The following is a 17,095-nucleotide window of genomic DNA, read 5'->3' as shown; positions in this document are numbered from 1 at the left end:
TAATAAAATGCATAGAAGAAAACATAGGAACTAAACTCAAGGACCTTGGACTTAAAGAGGATTTTATGAATTTGACCTCAAAGGCAAGGGAAGTAAAAGCAAAAATAAACGAATGGGACTTCATCAAACTAAAAAGCTTCTGCTCAGCAAAAGAAATCGTCAACAATGTAAAGAGACAACCATCTCAATGGGAAAATATATTTGCAAGCAGCGCCTCTGATAAGTGCCTAATTTCCAAAATATGAACTCAACTCATACAACTCAATAACAACAAAAAAAAAATCAAAAAATGATCCGATCAAAAAATGGACAAAGGATCTGAACAGACAATTCTCCCTAGATACAAATTGACAAATGGCCAACAAATATTTGAAAAGATGCTCAATATTGCTAGCTATGAGGGAGACGCAAATCAAAACCACAATGAGGTACCATCTCACGCCTGTTAGAATAGTTATAATCAACAGGACAAGTAATAACAAATGTTGGAGGGATGTGGAGGAAAAGGAACCCTCATACACTGCTGGTGGGACTGCAAATTGGTACGGCCACTATGGAAAACAGTATGGAGATTCCTCAAAAAACTAAATATTGATCTACTGTGTGATCCAGCAGTCCCTCTACTGGGTATTTACCCCAAAGACTTGAAAACCCATATCCGAAAAATATTTGCACACTGATGTTCACAGCAGCACTTTTCACGGTGGCCAGGACATGGAAGCAACCGAAATGTCCTACGATAGATGATTGGATAAAGAAGGTGTGGTACATATATACAATGGAATATTACTCAGCCATAAGAAGAGATGAAATACTGCCATTTGCGGCTACATGAATGGACTTCGAGATAATCATGCTAAGCGAAATAAGCCAGATAAAAAAAGTTGAAAATCACATGAAATCACTTATATATGGGATATAAACCTAGAAGCAACAAATGAACAGACAAACAAACAGGGACTCAGGGACATGGACAATGGACTACCAGAGGGTAGGGGGTCGGGGAGGAGAGGAGAGGTATATGGGGTAAAAGGAGTCAAATATAGGGGGTAGGGTGAAGTGGGTAAAGGGGATCAAATATATGGTAGCTGAAGGAAACTGGACTTGGGGTGGTAATCACAATGGAATATATAGATGTCAAATTACAATATATACCTGAAAATTATATAATTGTATTAACCAATGTTACCCCAATAAACTTAATAAAAATAAAAATAAATGTAAATTAATACTTGAGATGCACCAAAGATCAAGGAACTGATCTCTACTGGGCAATCTTAGACAACTTTACAAACAGACATACTCACTTTGGGTAGAGTTGCTACAGGTTTCTGCCATAAAAACACAGAAATTCTGACAAATTCTATTTTGTGAAATTCATATCAAAAAAGAAAAAAAAATGTGAAGTGCATTTGTAATTGTATACACAACATTATCAAGAATATTCCTGACAGGAGAGAACTTCTATTATGACTAAGCATCAAGGAGAATTCAGTTTCCTACCTACAAATTTACATGGTACAGTGTAATTTAAAGACTAACTGCTGATTCGATACATTTCAAACCTTAGATGTCCTTTTCTTTCCACATAATTCCAGTTCTGGGTGTTGTGGGACATGTTTGTATCATGATAGAACCTCTGACCCTGTATCTTCATGGCACAATACCAGGAGAGTCAGCACAGTAGAAAGGAGGAAACGTGGAACCCAACACTAACTACACTGAGATCAATGGCAGGGCCCCAACTACACGTGAAAGTGCCTGTGAACCACGTCAGTATTTCCCAATGAACCAAAAAATGTGCATCCACAACCCAACCTCACCTTAGCCAGATCCAAGAAACACCATATCAACACTGTCTGACTGAAGGAAAGTGGGACAGAAAATTGGATCAGAAAGAGATAGCTGCTTTAACCAAAACGCCTTTGGTTTTAATGTCTATTTTTTCAAATTTTACAAAAACTCATGGCCATGTGAACACATCCTATTGCCTGTCCAAGAGCCTTGGATGTAAGCTGCATAAGTGAAGGGGTCTGAAGCTTAAACTGCATAAGTGAAGGGGGCTGAAGCTTAAACTTTTTGGGCAAAGGAAGGCTTTCCATCCATTATAATATTTCTTTTTTTCTGCCTGTGAAAATGATATATGATTGTACTTCCCTTTCGTACTGTATTTAATTATCAATGTCTCAAAGTCCTTTGTAACAAAATCCTTGACTGCTGAAGATTTATTTGCACTTAGTCCACCATTAGCTCTAGAGGTATCTTTTGTATACCTTAAGGTTTCGAACATATATAGCTTCATGAGAATTAAGTAAAGAATCACAAGACCTTTAAGATTCTCAATTTATTTCTCTGACCCTAGTTTTTAAAGAAAGCAGAGGCAGAGTTGGACTTGGCAAGCAGACAACCACAGTTACAATTATAATACTATTTAATTATGACATAAAATGCAATGGGTCACAGTGGGACACCTACCTAACTTATTAAAAAGTGAAAAAATTGTTAACTAGTTGTTTTGTTTTCCCAAACAAACAACTGGTTTAATTTTCCACATAGGATAAATCCATAAATTTTCTCATCTGTAAATGAACATAATCTAATCTCCTTCTAGATGATAAAATTAATGAAACAGAAACCATGTCTTTTTAGCTTACTCTTATATCCTCAATTTCCAGAGTATTAGAAAAGATGAAGTAACTAGCATGGAAATATTTGGTAGATGAATGAAATCAAAAGATATCAGTTCTTCAGCGATGGCACATACTAATACAATTTTCTGTTGCTGTTGTAGCAATTATCATAAACTCAGTGGCTTAAAACAATACAAATTTATTATTTTACCGTTCTGAAAGTCAGATTCAAAATGAGTCTTATGGAGGCAAAATCAAGGCGTCAGCAGGATTGCATTCCTTCTGGAGGCTCCAGGAGAGATGCCATTGCCTTTTTCAGCTTCTAGAGGCCTCTCGCTTGCCTTAGCTCATTGCCCCTTCCTCCATGTTCAAAGCTTGTCACTCCAACCTCTGGTTCTCTTGTCTCAACTTCTTTTTCTGACTCTGATCCTATTGTCTCCCTGATTTCACTAGGCCCATTGAGATAATTTCAGATAATCTTCTCATCTCAAGATCCTTAACTTAATTCCATGTGAAAATTTCCTTTTGCCATGTAAGGTAAAATGTTCACAGATTCTGGGGGTTAGGATGTGGACATCTCTAGGGGCGATTACTCTATCTACCACACAGAGTAAGAAAATCATTCCCAGAATATTTCTTTTTAGGAACATTTACTGGAACCCATAGAGTTTAGAGCTGACTTCTGGGCTAGTGTTTGTTTGTTTGTTTGTTTGTTGTTTTTTCCTTTGAAATAATACGTTTACTAAAGTAGAAATTTTTAAATTTTAGTGTCCAAAAAGATTTACTGGACACAAAGACCACGAAAAGTTCTATATTCATACCAAGAAGTAGTACAGATGTTGGGGAAATTAGCTCTGTAGGAAGGCTCTCTTTGTCTTAGCAATTTATAATCTGGATGAGTGGTTGTATAACAGCTATATGATTCTCACTATCCCTGCCCTGTCAGTTCTTTCCTTATTGCTTATTCAGTTCTGGAAAAGACTCAATATGCTCTGTTAATAAGAACTTATTTCCTTTTCTCCATTGCTTCTCCTTGTCTTATATGAGTTACACAGAAACTTACTTGACTTGTGACAAGAATAAGATATTTGTATAATGATGCTTCTCAGAGAACTGATAACTTAATGAAAAGGGTACTGAAAATGTTTTTAGCAGAATATGGTTTGCAGACACCCTCAATGTGAACTAATAATAGAATTTCTGACACATTCTAGGTGCTCAATATATATTTTTGAACTAATTACACATTTATAGATAATGAGGATAGTATGAGGATCATTTTAGTCCCATAGAGCAGCTAACTCTCTATAGATATCCTGGCTGGGGTATAACAGTGATTCTAAAAACACAAATTCCATGATTAAATAAGGAAAATGTAGAAACAAGAGAGTAGTCCCAGGATTTAGTGAGTACCTTATAGACAATAGGTGTAAAAACCTTTTTGGAATCTTGGTTCACTATTGCACATTAAAACATTACACTATTAGTTCCCAGGTCTGACTCAACAAAGTGCCACCACTGAGTCATCTGACCACTTCCTGGGTTTTTCCCCTTGAAGCCTTCACACCCAGGGTCTTCTCGTACCCCACCCTGATGGGTGATGATCTCAACAGGGTTCATTAACTAAAGCCTTGACAGACCCTGCTTATGTCATGGTCCCTGTGGAAACCAAGATTCCATCTCTGGAGGCTGACACTAGAGAAGGTTTAAACAACAGCAATTAGTTGGGAATTTTCTCCTACGAGTCATCTGTGAGAACCATCTGACCTCACAAGCAAGATTCTCTGTGGTGAGAAAGGGTGGTATGTGCCTTACAGGAAATGCAAAAATGACTTCAAGGCAGTATGTACATGATTAGCCAAAGAGTAATGTGTAGCACTGGAATATTGCTTTATAATTTGAGAACAGGAAGATAACCAGGGAGAAGGAGAGACCAGAGATCAATGATGAAGGATGGGGTTGATGAAACAGTGTAAAGAAAAAAGAGCTCTTGCAGGCTTACTCAGTTATTCAGCAGATAAGTGCTGAGCACTTGTAATGCGGCAATCCGTTGTTCTGATCCTTCCTCCTCCGTACTCCTGTTTTCTCCTGCTGCCAGCTCTGTTTTTGTTGTTCTCAATTGGAATATTTTTCATACTCAGAGCTGTATAAACTTCTCTTCATCATCAGATTCTTTGATCTATGAACAATAGCAGCCCTTTGAATAGCAGAATAGGAATATTTGTTTCATAATTTCACTTTTTTAAGAGCCTTTGAACATAAGCATGTCAAGATAATTTAAAGTTAAAGGGTTCTCATGGTTTGACCACACCCTGACCTTTTTTTGGTCCTCTTATTTCCTTTTCATAATGTTTTTATTTTTTACCCAATTTGGTCACACTCTTTTGAGGCTAATTATATACTGGCCTTGCAATCTTCACAAGATTTGCACATGACAAGTTCTGATTTGCTTGTTAGTTGGTGAAGACAATCTTCAAAATGAAGCTTCATAAATAACCAAAAGGAAGATTTTGTACTCAACAGTAAAGCTAATTTATACTTACAAAGATTTTTTTCTATGATGCATTATACAGTGTTAGGCATAATATTTTAATCTCCTACACTTTAACACGCATTTCAGCCATACTGACTTTGATTGACCTATGGCATCTGGATGCTTCATAATATATTGTGAGACATAAAGCACTCCATCATATTATGGGCTGTGGTGTGTTATTATGCAATAGCTTTAGATTTTTTTATGCACACACATGCATGCACACACATGCATGCACACACTCCAATGTTTACATTCAGTGGTCCCCAAAGTTAAGTAATATTTCTCCCTCTTCTATTATCCACTGTTTACTCTGTTAGTGGAACAAAAGCTACTCTGTTCATTTCTGAGAGACTCTAAAGATGTGTTTATATAGATAGCAACACATGCCAACAACCCAATATAGAAGACTTTTTCCTAGGATCCTCTTAGCACTCATCATAAAGTACCACAAATGACCCAACCAATAAATAACCTATCAGGAAAAAATGTGTTATGAGAAACAAGATGCATAGAGATGTGGGTTCTAGAAATAGTTTAACTACTAATTAGTATTGTGACTTCAAGGAAATCATTTTACCTTTCTAACCCTCTTAAACAGACTATTACCTATCCTACCTACTTCCTGGGTTGAGGACAAAATAAGGTAACACATGCAAAAAGCAGCTTAAACAATTTAATCTTTTACACAGACAACTTTTAAAGTCAATTATGTCTCAGTTTGTAGATTTATTTTAGGAGGAAATTATTTCTTTCTTTGCTTAAGTATTTTACTTGTGAAACCATTTTAAAAGTGGGATTAACTTTTAAGACAATCAACCACACTTATTAAAAGAAACTATATGAGCCACTAAAAAATTCTTTTGTTTATATTTCAAGATTCAGAATGAGGCCCCTTATATAACACTCAAAAGTCCTTACCTTTACACATAATCAGACTTGGATACTTAGCAAACTACTGACAACTTGAGACAGCTGTAAGTATAACCATCCTTCAAAACTCCAGGTGGGCAGAGACTTAGCTTTTCATCTGATTTCCTACATACACAGCCAATTAAGAGATTAAAAGGACATACCAGTTTTAAAATTTGTTATTTACTGACACTGGCAGTGTGCTAGCATTGTGTTTTGACTGAATTGACAGGAGTATATTTATAGGGAAGAATTCTACCTAGATTCTTTTGTTCTGCTCATTACAATTGATTTGTTACTGGTACAAACTCAGGGTTATTATAATAATTAGCACAGACATTAATGTAACAAAATAGTATTTTCCAGTGAAAGTAATATCCAAATACAAGCCTGGTTTTCTACAACTGTTGGTGAGGGCCTTCCAACACTCTGATACTGAGCTCATTCTTAGTGCTCCATGTTAAACTGAGATTCCTTTTCTTTTATTCTTATTTGGTTTCTGTATTCAAACTTTCCAGGTCACAATTATGTCTAGTTTGTGCCATGCAATGCCAGTGAAGTGATAAACACTCTCACATAAGTCAAAGGCAGGATTTGAAGAGTGCAGGTGTTGTGAAGATTACACACCATGCGATGTTTGACTGTGGGATTCATTACAGCTTATGGGAAGATAGCAGCACTTGAAGGACTCAAATGACAGAAACACGGTTGCAACTTGCTGCCAAGCCATACAGATGTGGGGGGAATGTTTAAATTCATCTAATAGAGACTCGTTCAAGACCACCTGAGCCACCTCTGTGGCTCTTGTCCCTGGTTTGATAGAGCCACAGGCTTACACACCTGCCAAGAAGTGTGAACACCCCTCTAGGTCTTTGTAAAATGCATCTGTGTGCAACTTTCAATAGCTTTTACAAAACATGCAATTACTGCTCAGAGTAACTTCCCTTCAGCTGCTTTTTATTCAAGAGAAGTAGGTGTAAACATTTCCCAGCAGGTTAGAATTCCAAATGCCACTTGGATCCTGGGCCAAAGGCCTTTTTATATTGTTTGTGCATGTATTCAAGGTATAGTCCAGCTGCAAAATTAAGGACCGAAGGACATGTAGTCTGGAAAAAAAACATAGGTTTGTGTTAAAAATTCACTTTCGAAATAATTTTGGGAATGGTCATTGGACATAGGCAATGATGAATGATTCAGTTGTGGTGAACAAAATGTGGCAATATGCTTTGATACTCCTATTTAGCAATATCCATTGCCTTTTTATGTATAAAAGTCATGAATAAGGAGATTTAGGGGGAAATAGGAATGATATGTTGAGTTGCATACTCATTAACACTTGCCTTTTGAAATGGAAGAAAATGACATTGAAGTGGCTACAGCCATCTTTGGAGTAAGGACCATGATGACAAGGCTTAACACAAACTCCTTCCATTGCCTGAGGCCCGAGACTCTGGAACACCAATACCTTTATCTAGGACAGTCTCCTGCCAGGCTGGCCACCTGAGCAGAGGCTTTCCTAGTATCAGAGGCTTTGGAGTTCAAATCAAATTCTTCACACTCAGATATATCAGAAACTTTCATCATCTCAGAAAAGCTGAGCAGGAACAATGGCGACTTTTATATTAATTTATCTTGATCTGTGGTTAATCAATTCTCTACCAGCTTCCCTAAACACTGGAGTCTTTTGGTTCCACAAATCCTTTCTTCTGCCATGTAAACCCTTTCCTCTTGCACTCTTCAAGTCTACCTCTGGCTTTTCTCACTTCCCTTGTGGGCCTTTCTTCCCCACAGAAGCTATTCTGTGATGGCACTAGAATTACATTTGCACTCTGGTCAGATGATGTGAAGATTTTTTTTTTAATATGGCTTTCCTTTTTCTCCTTTCACCCTCCTTTTAGGAAGCCAGAGCTGGCACAGTCCTCTCACCACAGTTTTCACAAATCAAACTACTAGAGATGGTAAATACAATGATCATAAATACAAAAAGTGCTTAGAAAATTCAGCTCACAGTCACACCAAACAACATAGGAGCTCATGCTGTTTCTTCCTCCCTCCTCCCTCCCTTCCTTTCTTCCCTCCCTTCCTTTCCTTCTTTCCTTCCTTCCTTTCTTTCTTCCTTCCTTTCTTTCTCCCTTCCTTTCCTCCTTCCTTCTTTTCTTCCTTCCAAAATGTCTGTTAAGTTACTTTCATGTGCTGGTATGTCTGAAGACAAATAGTGCATTTAAATGAGGTGATTTGCATCAAGTTTAATAAATGGGGAAATTTGCAAAGGCGTAGGCTGGGGTTAGGACACTAACAAGGTAGAGTGTAAAACTCCGGATCTTAGTAACAGTGGAGAGCCACTTCTACCTCTAGGCAACAATCCAAAGAGGTTGCTACAACCCAGAAAGGAAAACTGCATGGAGAGGGCCTCCTGAGAGGAACTATACCCATAAAGAGAGGGATACAGCCAATTAACAGCAACTTGGTTTATTTTCAGATCTTATTCTCTTCTTATCTTCCAGTCTTCATTAGGGGCCTCCCATAGGCCTACGCAACTGGCAGGCAAATACAAGAGAGCCTGCAATTCAGCCTCCCAAGGCACAAAAGTGGGAGATGGGTAAAAAGTGAGTGCTGAGTGGAGGACAAGCTGAGTCCAGCCGGTCACTGGAGTACACCTGGTGATAGAAACATGACAAAGGCAAAGCTCTGCTATTCAGAAAGTTTATATCCTCAGTGGGGGCAATAGAAAACATAATGGAGGATTACAATGTGGGTGCAGAGAAGAGAGAAAAATTTAAACCCAATTGAAAACTGCTGTGGCAGGGGAAGTGGCGTAATATTGGGGAGCATTGTTATCAAAGGCTTCTTAGAAGAAAGCATGGCCTTGGCTGAGCCTTTAATAGGATGTAGGTAGAGATAGGTGGTAGAGCATTAGAGCAGTTGGAGCAGCATGTATGAAGGCCAAGAAGTGTGAAATGGATTATGTATTGCAAACACTGGACAATATAATGGAAAAGACAAGTGGTTAGAGATGCAACTGGAAAACAGAACTTTATTCTATAGACAATAAATACCTTCAGGAAGTGAGAGACAGAACCAAATGTCACTTAAGAAGATTACACTATGGGCAGTCATATAATATATGTGCTGTTTGAAGTGAAGTAAGATTGGAGCCTAGAGACGAGTTAGGAGTCTAATGCAGTAAAACAGCAGAGGGATGTAAACGGGGACATACAGAGAGAATTTTTGTCCAAAGTTCTAAGCCCAGCTACAAGCATTCTGGCTTTCCCTTTCTGAGTCCGCAAAACATACATATTTCCTAAGTCTAAGCTGTTCCTATTTCTGATCCATACTAAGAAGAAATGTGTCTTCCCATCAGCAGACTTTCCTGAACTAACTTTTTTCCCTTTCTTTCATTATGGCTTTTTCTCTGTGGAGGCTGGGCTGCATGCCCTTCTCTAGGCTCACAAAGGACTCAATCAACACCAACCTTCTATTATTTATTTCTCTATAATAAAATGACCTGTTTATCTCTTTTTCACCCTGTGAAGAGTGAGGTTCTTGGAGACTGAGACCTCGTCTTATTCACTTGTGTGTCTGTAGTACCTAAATCAGAGTAGGTTTTCGATATTTGTTTACTGAACTGAGGTGAACTGAACTTCTGACCTCCTTTTTGTCTAAGCTCCCAGTTTTTGGAAGAATGGAATTGAGAAAGAGAAGGCACAGCCTCCTGACTGGCCAGTTTCACTGAATCTACACTGACACTCAAAAGGGTGACAGATGGCACAACCAGATTACCATCATATCTAAATTTCTACCCAGAAATCTGGGTTGTCTAAAACTCCCTTTACCCCCTAGAGTTATTTTCTTCCTTACAAAGACCCAAGAGCTTCGTGAAGTAAAATGTTATTTTAGAGAAATTTATAAACTTTGAAGACACATATAGCAATAATTTCCTGTATATACAATCAATAGTTAATTTCTTATATACCTAGCTATAGTCAGTTTATATATGAAAGCAGGAATTCTTAGACAATACCAAGATCAGGCAAAGTCTCCAATAAAACCTGCAGTGCAGGGAAACAGATCTGTCACATGTGCTCTTCCAAATTAAGTAATCCTTAAGAAAAGATGAAAGAATACAAATAGCTGGACCTGACAATCCTAAGGGGGACAATACTAGAAGGATATATCACAAAGAGAGAATTGCTAAGATGGTAAAGGAAAATTATATAACAGTTATAATATTCTGGGCATGTATTTTGGGACTTGATAGTTTATCTACACTAGCTCTAATCCTCATGATAATCCTGTAGGATAGATATAATTTTTATCCCCATTCTATAGGTAGGTTCACTGAAGTTCAAAGCAGTTCTTTCATTCAGCAGACATTTACTGGTTCCTACTAGATGGTGGGCACCGTGCTAGTTCAACACCTTTCTTAAAGCTACTCAGTAGAGTCTATTTTGAATGCTCATCTGTCTTGAGTCAAAAGACTGGTCTTGTCAATACGTAATTTTCCTTTTTCAACTCGCTGGATTGTAGCTTTGGAGCAATGTTTTCTTAAATCTATTGTTTTATTTTGGGGGCGCCATTTCCTTGATTCCGTTGTATTAGCATAACTGTAACTTTTTGGAACACTGTGTTGCTACAATATTTTCAGACTTACAGGTTTCAGATAGCATCTAAACTAAACCTCCCAGTGTTTTAACACCACATCAGCTGAAGCTGCACCCAATCTAATCCAGTCTTGAGTGCAGTTCTCTATGTGGGCAGAATGCATATGTGAAGGCTTTCAGTGGGAGAGAGTTCATTCTTAACATTTTTAGTTATGTTCTTACTGGGACTTTAATATGTCTCGAGTTTTGATAGAGCAATTATAACATGCCGGTTAGTTATTTCTGAAATGAGTATAGTCACAATGAATGCCTGTATAAACTTTGCTCTTCTTCATTCTGTCCTAACCTAAAATCTCCTCTTCATGGTTCCTTGTGGCCTGCTTCAAGGTGATTCATAAGAAAAATATATTCCTTTCTCATACCTTCCTTAAGGTTTTGCTTGACTGGGACTTCTATGACTGATGGCCACTAGCTCCGCCATTACTCCATGTTATTTTCAAAGATAGTTGAAGGAAATGTGGGAAAAGGTCACAATGTCCACTACTGCATGCTTAGTGGCATATATGGCCAGGCCAGTTGTAAGCCATACTAGAAATAACACTTTATTTTATTTTCTTTTAATTTTTCAATTACGGTTGATATATAATTTTATATTTGTTTTAGGTGTACAACATAGTGATTAAACATTTACATAACTTACAAAGTGATTACCCCAGTAAATCTAGTACCTATCTGACACCATACATAATTATTATAATATTATTGACTATATTCCTTGTGCAGTACTTTACATCCCTATGACTGCTTTTTAACTACCAATTTGTACCTCTTAATCCCTTCCCACCCTGTACCCATCCTCCTAACCTCCTTTCTATCTGGCGACCATCACAGAAAGAACATTTTAAAAACAAGCTCCCAGAGAGTGAAATCTTGAGTTTGATGATATCAAAAATAGATTATTCTCCTTCCTATGGGTCTCCATGTTCTCCTACCTTTTTCCCACCACCAAAGATGGTTCTTCTCTGTGAGCAAAGAATTGGATTTATAATTAATTTTTCTTTGTCTAAAAAGTGATGAAAGACGAAGAACTGGTTGTCAGGAAAATTAAGAATTTGGTGGAATTTGTCCTTGGTAACCTAGATCCTTTAAGATGGCCCCATATACCTTTCTTCAGACACTCTTTTACCCTAGAATTAGTCTCCTGGACCAGTGCTTGAGGAACTTCATATTTTGTCATTATTGTTTTGCTTCTTTTCCCCTCCCTTTCCAACCTGACCTTTTTTCTTACTCAGAAAGTTACCTGTTTCAAAACATATTGTTTCTACATTTTTTATCAAATAACGTGACAAAAAAATCTAATTATAAAAATAAGAGCTAACATTTTTTATTGAGTATTTTTGAGTACTTACTATGTGATAGACATCATGCTAAGCAATTTACATGCATTATCTCAGTCCTCATAACAACTGCTATACTCTAACAGAATTTAGCCACTCATTTATTTACTTGTTTAGTTATTCAAACAATATGCCCTGAGTGTCCACTCTATGTGCGCTCGTATTCTAGGCCCTAGGAATACAGTGTTTAATAAGACACTGGTCTGATTGAGCTTATAGTTTAGACAAGGAAACAGGTAACAAATAAGAAGATAAATAAGATTGTTTCAGATAGTAATAAGTGGCATGAGGAAAATAAAATAGGAAAGTGTAATAAAGATGGATATTAAATAGAGTAATGAGAGAAGACTTCTTTGAGGCAGTAATTACTAAACACCTAAATGATAAATGAGTTATGCATACAAGTGTCTCAGAGAACATTCTAGAAAAAGGGAACAGTGTGCATAAAGGCTCTGGAAATGTAAATAAACTAACAGAAACAGGAAGAAGGCTAATGTGAGCAAAGAGAAGAGTTAGATTAGGGAATGAGATCATAACTGGGTGCCAGCACATATAAAGCCTTGTAGACAATGGGAAGGGGTTTAGATTATATTGCAAGAATCAGAAGAAGAGAATGGCATAGTCTGATCTATAATTTAAAAGATCACCATAGAGAATGGATTGTAGGGTTCAACAATTATAAATAGACATGTTACAAGACTATTGAATAGTCCAGAAAAAAGATGATGTTGACTTAAATGCTAGTGGTAGAAGTTAAAGTGATTCAATATTCAGGACAGATGCAAGAGAACTTTTGGAGGTAGAGCTGTTAGGTAATAGAATGAATGTGGGCAAGGGTGATGGGAAGAGAAATGAAAGATGACTCATAGTTTTTAGCTTGAGCAGTTAGGTTGTGTCATGATTGAGATGGGGATGAATGTGGACAAAAGTGGGTTTTGGTGGTTTTTTTTTTTTTTTTTCCCCTGATGGAGATTGGATTGAGGGAAATCCAGAATTTCGCTTGGCATGTCTTTTAGACATCCAATAAAGATGCCAAGCTGGATATGAGTCTAATATCCAGGAGATCAGTCAGGGTAGGACATGTAAATTTGGAACTTATTAGTAGTTTAGCTTACAGGTGGTATTCAGTCTTAGTGCTGAATGAGATATCCTTCAATATAGAAAAAGAAGAAAAGAGAGTTCAGACCTGAGTTCTAAGTCACTCCAAGACTTAAAGTTTATGTGGAAAGACAGGATTCAAGAGAGGAAACTAAAAGGCAGTGGCCAATAAAGTAGGTAGGAAATTTGGAGTGGAGTCATAGGCAGCAAAGAGGAGAAAGTATTTCAAGAAAGGAAGCATGATGTCCTGTATCCATTGATACAGAGAGGCTAAATAAGATAACAACAGGGAATGACTACAGAAATACATGGAAGCTAAGGAGATTAAAGCTTGATTAGAGAGAAATGGAAGGTTAGGAAAAAAAATCAAGGCTTAGAGAGAGCATAACTAGTTCAAGGTTTGAACTCAAGATTTGAACTCAAGATCCTGACTTCAAAGCCAGACTCAGAACTTATCTCTGTGTCAAGAAAAAAATAAAGGCAATACTTAGTCACCTCTTCCTCCTTCTTTTCTGAGTAACCAATGCTCTGTGACCTCAGGAAACCAGTGATGTGTGGATGTTTCCTGGTCCAGAGAAGGGCTGTGACACTATGACCAGATGGGCAGCGGGAAGGAAAGAGAGCATGCCAGGAATGGTAGTGTGAGGGGAAATACTATGAGAGAGCTTCTTTTAAATTATACAGTTTAATTATTTACACATACATAGTTTTTTTACATTTCACGAAGCATTATATTATACATTCTCTCATTTGATTTCTATAGCAACTCAATAAATTAGAAATAATTCTAAGATGTCAAGAAGACATATGCCTGTATAGAAATTCATAAGAAATGCAGGGTGAGGATCATAATTACAAGGCAATCATTTGAGATATTAAATATTTTTTATTTTCAGTTAGCATAGCTATTTGATCTCTGCCTTCATATGAATGCTTGAAAATCCTGAATTACAACATGCATTCATCTATTCATTCATCTATCCATCCTTCCATCTATCCACCCACACATCTATTTATCTACCAATTATACACCCATTCATTCATTCATTCATTCATTCATCAGAACTATATTGCTTTAGGCTTGTCACAGGAGCTTCATCATCAAATCATGGAACTTATTCTTAAGAAACTTATGTTTGCTGGGCTGAGAAAGTTACAAAAGTAGATAAGGGCAACATTTGCTATGATAAACATATGTAAGAGTATTATGCCTCACAGTGCCGGGATCAATACTTATTGGAATTTGCTTGTCAGAAGAAGTGTTATAGGGCTAAAAGAAGGGATCAGTTAATTTGCTCTGGATAAGGTAAAATGGCTTCATTAAAGTATTGCTAGATTGGTTTGGTGGATTCTAGAGCACAAGGTTAGGAACAAGGAAAGGGGAGAGTTGCAAGATATTTACGACAGATTCTTCAGACAGAAGATGTAATATCAGTAAGGGCAAGGAAGGGTGAAACAATATTGGTATGATTGGAAAATTTCAATTAGCTTACCATGGCTGAGCACAGTTTAGAGATAGAGGATAAATAAAGTGAGAAATGAGATTAACTAGGTATTAGTAATAGCTAATTATTATATACAAGAATTATTTCTTTGAAATTTTGAACAAACTCACAGATATACATACTATTATTACTTCATTTTACAGATGTTAAAATTGAGGCATTGAGGTATTCAGTAATTTGCCCTTGATCACAAAGCTGGTAGGTGGCTGAATTGGGATTTGAATCCAGGTAATCTGGCTCTGAATCCTATCCCTCCAATGCCATATTGAGGGCCTATTATGCAATTCTAAAAATTTTGGGCTTTAATATGCAGAAAATGGGTTCTGATAAAACTTCATATGCCATCACTTCCATAGAATTTCATGGTTCCTTGGATAGAATTCAGCCATTCCCTGAATAGAATTCAGGGGATCTATGAATTTGGATGGAAAAAAATTACATCTTTATTTACACAAATGTCTAGTTGTATTGTAGCATTTCTTAAAGTATGAGTTTACATAACAAACCTCAATAGTACCTGTGGCTGAGATATTTTCACACCATATCATATTGCAGGTATCTTGAAATATCATTTACACTCACTGTTATTCAAAATTCCAATAGTTATTGGGCCTGCTGCTAGGTCTTATTATTTAGTGCATTAATGGAGACATGTATTTACTTTATCACAACTTGGTTTTTAAAAATTTGATCAGTGTCTTTCAATATTATTGGTTTCCTTTCTAATCCTCCGTATTTAAAAATCATTATTAAGAGTAGGGATCCACAGGTTTCTCCAGACTGCCAAAAGAATCAAGGTCCACATACATAAAAAATATAAACAAACAAACAAACAAACAAACAAACAAACAAACAAATAAATAAAAGGTTAACAACACTGAGATAGCCTAAGTTCTCACGTAATATAAGAATTCCCTTGGTTACATTAATCAGAGGCAATAGTGTACAATTTGTTTAATATTAATGATTGGAGAGGCCACTATCCAATAAATGAATACTTTTTGTTTCTTTAAAGCTTGAATTTTTTTGAAAATTCTTTTTTCAGTTGAAAGTAATAACTGCAAATTTAAACTTTCCCCCTCCTCTTTTTAGCACTGCCCTTTCCTCTTGAGCTATGTCCCTTTTAAAAAATGTGAACACTTTTTTGTCTGGTTTCTTTGAAATCTGTTTTCCTGAAGACCACGGCATGTTTCTGGCTCTTCTCATTATTCTCACCCCTCACTCTTACAAATCTCCAAAATATCAGGGTAATCATCTCACAAGTTTCCTGTTACTGACACATCACCATCTAGTCTTTCCCTGAAATTCACAATTAAGTTGAGTCGCAGTTCTCCTTACTGCTTCCTCAACCATGTGAGAGATGAAACTATTCGTAAAGCAAGTCAAGAATTTATCAGATACATGCTTTTAGCAGAATGAAACTTTCAGCGGCTGTCTAGATAAAGCCCCAGCTCTACCCCCATCACTTCTGGATGCTGTTTTTGTATCAGTATTATGCTGCATTCAGAAAACACCATGCATTTCCTATCTTCAGCAATTTAGTGTAGTTTATTTCCACAACAATATCAATTCTGTTTCTCTCTCCTTTTGTCATCAATGGCCAAATGGTCTCCACCGCACTTCTACACTTTGCTTCATGAATTTTCATATAGGTACATGCCTTCCTGTTTAGATCCATTTCTCTTGAAAATGTATCTCTTTCCACTGCCACCTTCCAGTTGGCAATTGTCTCCTTCTTTCCATCAAGTCACAATGATTTCTGTTTTCCTTGGCTGCCACTGCAAATTTACAGAAAGGAAAAAATTTGCCGTTCCTGGGGACTATCTATGCTGAGTTGGGTGTAACCACAGAGTTAGAAAGGACTGCTACATGTACCACTGAAAGGAAACTTGGCAATGAAAATCCATTTCCCATCCCCTTACCACAGCTGTGAATGCCATTGTCAAGCAATTTATACTGAACTTTAAAAAAGTGTTTAAAGACAGAAAACTGTAGTGGGAATTGGTACAGTCAGTGCTGATTTTACACTTCTTATTTGTTCTTTGGTGTCTGATATATAAGTTCACTCAAAAAAATGTTAAGAACCAGTTTTACTCCAAATGCCAAAAAGAACAGCACTCTTAGTTATTTTCGGACTATAAAGGACAAGAATATTACAGAAAAGAAATTCATCGATACTATTCTTTCTCTTCCCTAAATGTTTCCATTTTTAAGTCTGGGATAAAATGTTTTAGAGGAAAAAAATAGGAAAAGTGAAGGGTGAACATGCAAAGTACTTAGTTCTGGAGTCCCAGACCTTAAGTATATATACTTTTTACAAAGTATTAATAGTATTTTACAGTATTCTTGAAGTTATATTTCCAAAGAACCAGTACATCACATAATATCTTTGACTTTGACTTTTTTTTTTTTATTT

The sequence above is a fragment of the Pteropus alecto genome, unplaced genomic scaffold (genome assembly GCF_000325575.1).
Source record: "Pteropus alecto unplaced genomic scaffold, ASM32557v1 scaffold103, whole genome shotgun sequence".
NCBI lineage: Eukaryota > Metazoa > Chordata > Mammalia > Chiroptera > Pteropodidae > Pteropus > Pteropus alecto.
This window is presented reverse-complemented; position numbering follows the sequence as displayed.